The sequence below is a fragment of the Anser brachyrhynchus genome (assembly GCF_964034855.1).
Source record: "Anser brachyrhynchus genome assembly, chromosome: 6".
NCBI lineage: Eukaryota > Metazoa > Chordata > Aves > Anseriformes > Anatidae > Anser > Anser brachyrhynchus.
This window is the reverse complement of record NC_137700.1, coordinates 11930108-11936405: the sequence shown is the minus strand read 5'-3', so window position 1 is coordinate 11936405 and position 6298 is coordinate 11930108. Positions and strand designations below refer to the sequence as shown.

At 38.7% G+C, this 6298-nt stretch overlaps 1 protein-coding gene across 11 annotated transcripts in view; it reads right to left on the bottom strand.

The window, feature by feature from the left end:
- The window catches only part of RET (ret proto-oncogene), a 127679-nt gene that overhangs the window by 66132 nt on the left and 55249 nt on the right, over positions 1–6298 (bottom strand). The gene's annotated exons all lie outside the window — the stretch shown is intronic.

The following is a 6298-nucleotide window of genomic DNA, read 5'->3' as shown; positions in this document are numbered from 1 at the left end:
CTTTAATCTTCTCTGACTCATATGTATCTGCATGCACCAGGTTGTGTTTGTCCACATGGTTTTCTTGGTAATTTGAATATCTCAAAGACCCTGGCCTGAAAATTGCTCTATAAACATCCAGTGCATCAGTTTTACTTACAGAAGTGATTAGCTGAAGAATCTGAGCTGTTACTACCTTGAATAGGAAATAAAATGTCACCCAGCAAGCCATAAATTATGAAAGCTACTGTTAAACACCTCAACTACACTGCAAGTCAGAAAAATGTAGGCATATTATCTGGGAAAAAAAAGCAAGTGTACATCTTCACTACAAAAACACACCAATCACTTGTTTTATTAAACAGCTATAAGCTTTTCAGCCAATAGCTACTTTTCACAATGTATCCTTCCCTGATTTATCCTAAAATGGATGAAAATTTGTCGATGTGCTCATTCAGGGATTTACTATTTATTTATTAAAGAGGATGAGTCATAAGGATTGGTCCAAGCCCTCTGAAGGCAGCAGAGTTTGTCATAACATTTGTACAAAACTTAAACTTTTTTGGCATGTGGTTATCTTATTTCCTACCACCTTTAAAAATAATCATAAAAATAAATCCTCCCCTTTCCCCCCTCCCAATCATTTAACGTTCTGGAACCAAAAAGAACTGCTTGATTCTCAAGTAACAACATTTTGAATTTGTAAGGGATAAGTCAAACAAATTCCTTTGGTAAAACTCTTACTTGTACTGGAAATACATCTATTTTAAGATTAATTTCATCACTGTCAATCAGCTTGCAAAGAAAAAATCAACATAGACTTGTTGGCACATCGTATAGTTTTCTGTAAGGCATTTGTTAAACAGTGTAGCTACACTGTAATAATGTTTTTTACTGTAAATCTGTTTATTACATTAGTGTTTTTTTCCCCTCTTTTCAATAAATCTCTTTTGCATGTGGTAGCAGTGGAACCACTTCAATAATACAACTCCTATTCTGTTTTACAATGACTGTGAAGGGATGGCATTGAATTTTGATTTATCTTTGGCAGAGCTGATAGAGATGTATAGCATGTTAAAATGTTTGCATTTAAACACACACAAGCTACCACGTTTCCCTCTTTTTCACAGTAGGAATGATGCACAATGATCAGTAACAGAGTTTTTGATACATGGATCCAGCAGTTTTCTAATAAATCAAACAGCCTGATGAAGAAAGATATCTTAAGTTGCATTGTTCTCAGGAAATTAAAAATGGTTCACGCTACATGATACGTGTCAAGAGTTGCGAGTAATTATAATCATTGCCTAGCAAAAACATTCTACTTCATAGTTTTTTTTATAGTGCCCGTGACTATCATATCTAAATGCTGCCTAAGTAAATTACTTCTGTACTCAAAGATTAAGAGTTGCTGTAACAGAAGCATCTGGACTCTGCATCTACCTCCAAAAGGAGCTTCTCAGAACAGGTGTCTCCTCTTAAATTTTGTCTTGGACACAGTGTTTTACAGGGTGTTTTGGAGACTTAACAAAGTAGGTTCCTCCTGTCTCCAGCCAGCCTTTTCATCACCAAGCTTCCCCATGAGCACGGAATTTGAGTCTGAATTTTCATGTGCTTTACTTGGTCTTGCCAGAAGTATTATGTCGCAAGAAAATTAAGGGTAACAATCTTGATCTAGAACAAGTCCACACTCAGTAGAAATGCTTTGTCGGTCGCACCTCTGCATACACAGTAAACATCACTTCATAGACTCAGCCTTCTCTTCTCCAAGCAGAACAAGCCAAGTGTCTTCAGCTGCTTTTGATGTCATCCCCTCTAGAACTTTCATCATCGTTGTTGCCCTCCTTAGTGCACACTCTAACAGAGTTAAGTCTTTCTTACATTGTGGCACCCAAAACTGCACACAGTGCTCGAGGTGAGGCCACACCAGTGCAGAGCAGGACAACCCCTTCCCTCAGCCAGCTAGCAGTGCTGTGCCATCAGATGTGATGTGCCTGATGCGCCCCATGATGCAGTTGGCCCTTTTGGCTGCCAGGGCACACTGGTGACTCGTGTTCAACTTGCTATTGCCCACATCTCCCAGAATACCTTCCCGTGGAGCTGCTCTCCAGCCTCTCATCCCCCAGTCTGTGTGTATATCCAGGGTTGCCCCATCCCAGGGGCAGAAAACAGCACTTGCTCTTGCTAAATTTCATGTAGTTGGTGACTGCCCAGTCCTTGAATTTGTCATGATCTCTCTCTAGAGAGATCTCTCTTTGTCAAGGCCTCTCAACAGCTCCTCCTAATTTAGTACCATCTGCAAACTTGTTTGGTATGCATTCTAGTCTGGCATCCAGATCCTTTATAAAAAACATTGAAGAGAACTGGCCCTAAAATGGAGCCCTGGAGAACCGTACTAGTGACTAGCCGCCAGCCCGACGTAACCCCATTTACTATAAACCCTTTGAGCCTGACCTGCCAGCCAATTGTTCACCCAATTTCTCTGAAGCAGACAGCGACAACAGCAACTACCTGGCTGTCAGGCAAAACAACTAGCTTCTGCATATCAGAAGCAACTTCAAGTGATGAGCAAGGAAGTATGGATGGAACTGTCAAGTGAAGAGAGCTAGGTACAGCTTGTTTCTAAGAAAAATCACCCCTCTGAAATATCCTTTTATGGCTTGCTATTACATCAGATTTTCCCTGTTCTTTTGCTGCAGCTCTCTTTAAAAAGAAAATAAACCAAAAAGCAAACACAGGTGTTTACTCAAGGATCAATTCACCTGCTGTTCTGCTGCTCCACCTGCCCCGTCACCTCAGTACCGACTCCAGCCTTACAGCTGGGATGACTCATCTTTGCATGAGTACATTTTTCAATGATGCATTTTCAGGTGCTTGTTTCTGCAAAATGAGAAGGAAGGATAAAGACCTTTCCTTAGTACCACATCACTTGTCCATTTTGCATCCACTTTTTACCTTTTTTTTCAAGCACAAAAAAAAGCACAGTAGTTGAATCCTTCAGGCTTCTGAATGTCAGGCTGATGTGCAATTCACCCCTTTGTAATGAAAGGCATCATAATTCAAGGGCATCTGCATCATCCTCCCCCCAGATAACAATTTACTGAGGCAGCGAAAGGGAAGGAGCTTTCAAAGTTGCAAAATTTCAAATCTACGTTTGAATGGAGTTGATGGATTTCCAGAAGCAGAGTGGAGTGATCTGCTTTGAATTAGCCATTATCTTTTACATCCCTCCATGTTTCCTGTCATCACAGAAGAAGATGAGTTACCCTTTAACTTACTGTAGAATAATCTCTGACTACCAGCAAAAGGGTAGTTAATGCTATTGGCAAGGATGATTTAGGAGACAATTTCAAAGCTCGGTTAACTATAAAAACAGAAGTCCTGCTAGAACAGCCTCATTCATTCTGCATACCGAGTGCGAAGAAAGCAGAGCTTAATACCACAACTGCTTGGAGATGTGACAACACGACGAGAAGTGGTCATTTCTTTTCCCACCACTTTCTCACTGACAAATGTATCCAGCTTTGCTGACAGGAAAAAGTGTTAATCAACAGTTGCTAAAATATGACACCTAAAGTATATGACATCAGTGCCCAGAACTGCCCTGGACCAGATCTGGCAGGCCTAAGTGTACAAAGAGGAAATCCTTACCTTACAGATTAATCAGACTAATCCTTACTTTACAGATCTCCAATTTAAACAAACCAAGCCAAGTAACCTGACAGCTGCACACAGACCAGACAAACCTTTAGCATTTGAAAAAAGTTTGATTTTAAATTTAAGCATATTTTTAAAACTCCTATAATGAAAATGGCCATTGTTTCAGAAAACTACTTGACAGTCTTTTTTTTTGTGCCTAAACAGCAGCAAGTAAATGCTCTGAAGTTCACCAGACAGCCTGAAGCTTTTGTTTGCTTTGACTTTTTTTTTTTGCTTTGACTTTTTTCTTCCTGAATGGATTTTCTTATACACTGTTAAAGATGCATGCTATTTTTTTTAATGCAAAACAAACAGACAAAAACAAAACAAAATAGAGGGGCAGGTAGGCACTTCATATAACATCTTTTTAAGACAACAGTCTAATGACCCGCAGCATTCAAAATTGGTTACAGAGTATCACCTCCTACAACAGAGGTTCCCTGCATTTTGTATGATGATACCTCTCATAACCCTCATCCTTTCTTTTAGAACAACATGCATGTTTATCATCAATATTGTAATTGCAAGCACCACTGAAATAGTTGTTTAAAATGACTGCGTGGTTACTTCATGGATAACTATGGTTGACAGACCATCCACAATGTGAGGCCAACAGTTCAAAAACCAGAGAGCAAAATGTAACATGTTTTCCCTGGATATTCAGCTGCCAGGAGCACGACACGGAAACACCAACATCAAGAGAATGACCACCAGCATCACTGCATCATATATTGAGCTAAAACATGATTTAAGTACCACCACCCTACAGAGTGAAACCAAGCAAAACCTACACACACTTGGTTGCATACTTGACAAGTTGCAAAACCATGATGTCCGTCACTGTCCGTTTGTTTCTCATAAAGCCCAAATGGGTAAATTCTTTGCCTAAACAACTCCACTAAAATGATCAGCAATGAGGGAGTTGCCAAGGACCCTATTTAAATGACTTTTAAAGACTTCAATGTTAAAGTCTCTGAGATAAATGGGGAAATACCTCCCTTTCAGTTTTTATTCCAAAGTAATTTGCAAACTCTGGAAGTTGTCACTGAATTTAGTTTTCATTAATTAATGTCGGGAAAAACTACCGTGATGGAAGGAATGGAAATCACTCTCAATGTACATGTTCTCCTGAAGCACACATAGCAACTTTAAAAGGAAAACTGAAACTAACAAACCCTTCTATTAATAATAGTGGCAATTTCATTCTTGTCTCAATTATTTTACCATCTGCAGGCTAACTGAAGTCTAGAGGAAAACACAATCTTCATTAATTGATGTTAGAAAAGAATATGACCCCATTAAAAACACTGGTGAACCATTATATTAAAATCTTGCCCATTCTGCTTTTGACAGTACTTTGTGCATAGACAGTTTCTTGTTTTCACCTTCACAGAGGTCTGTTTTTCCCAGTTAACTAGATCTGCCATCAGCAACAGAAAAGAAACAAGCATTTTAACACTAACTTTGCTGGAATGTCCCCAAACATAACCATACACAGAGAAGCTGGAGTGTACTACCTGTACTAATGTATGGGTTTGGTTTTTTTGTTTGTTTGTTTTATACAATTATTTTGAATTTATTCACTCTTTGGCAACTTAATTTTTTTCATCTTTTCTAAAGCACCAATACGTTAATACATTTGGCGAGGATTGGTCGACCCAAACTACATATGGGCTTCTAAAAAACAAAAGCACAAGCACAAAAAACTTCAGAGTTATCAGTGTTTTAGGCTACCTGTTCCTTAATACATGAGTGTATCCACTTCTTATCTAGTGATATCTAAGGGAAGTCTTAATTAAAATTGCCAAAAGGAGATGTCTGTCATGAGCAAGTAAAGATGACATGTTTTGTGGATTCTCTAAGCCAACCCTGTAAGAATAATGCTCCTTCCTGAAAAAGCCTTTAAGTCTCAAGGTTTTCATTCTATTGCAGAACTGATGGTGTTCACAAGCTATTCAAAATCAGGGGCGAGGAGAGAGATGTACAACAACATTCATCCCAGACAAAATTCACATGTCTAAAAGTCACAGATGCTGTTGACAGTGTCCATTCTATTTATCAGAACATTTGGAAAGGTAATCACGTAGCCCAGTGCAATTCCATTTTCAACAGCAGTTCCACACATTTGGAGGTTTCCGTCCAAATCCCAGAAAAGTTGACAAGTTAACAATTCTGCTTTAAATGAAAACAAACTAGGATTAAATTCAGTCCTTGGAAAGGAAGAATATAGTCTACTTCTTACCGATTTTCTGCCTCTACCTTGTCTTTAGAATAGGATACAACATACTGTTATGCCATGCTGGCAAATACATGGTAAACAAGTGTCTTCAAAATGGGAAATAGGATAACATTATAGGATTGTACCATTACTACCCATGGTTTTATTTTGTAAACCACCACCAGTTCCTTCCACAATACCAGCGCTGCCGACCAACAGCAGCTAAGTAGCTCGTGCCCTAAACTCCACTTTAAATTACACGCATATAAACTTAAACAACTTAATTTGAAAATGCTGTGGAATTACAACGAATTTATTGTTGCAGTGAAAGACAGCCGTGAAACAGAACCAACAATGAAAAAGTACAAGATGAAGTTATTCAAAGATTATAATTTAGCAAAG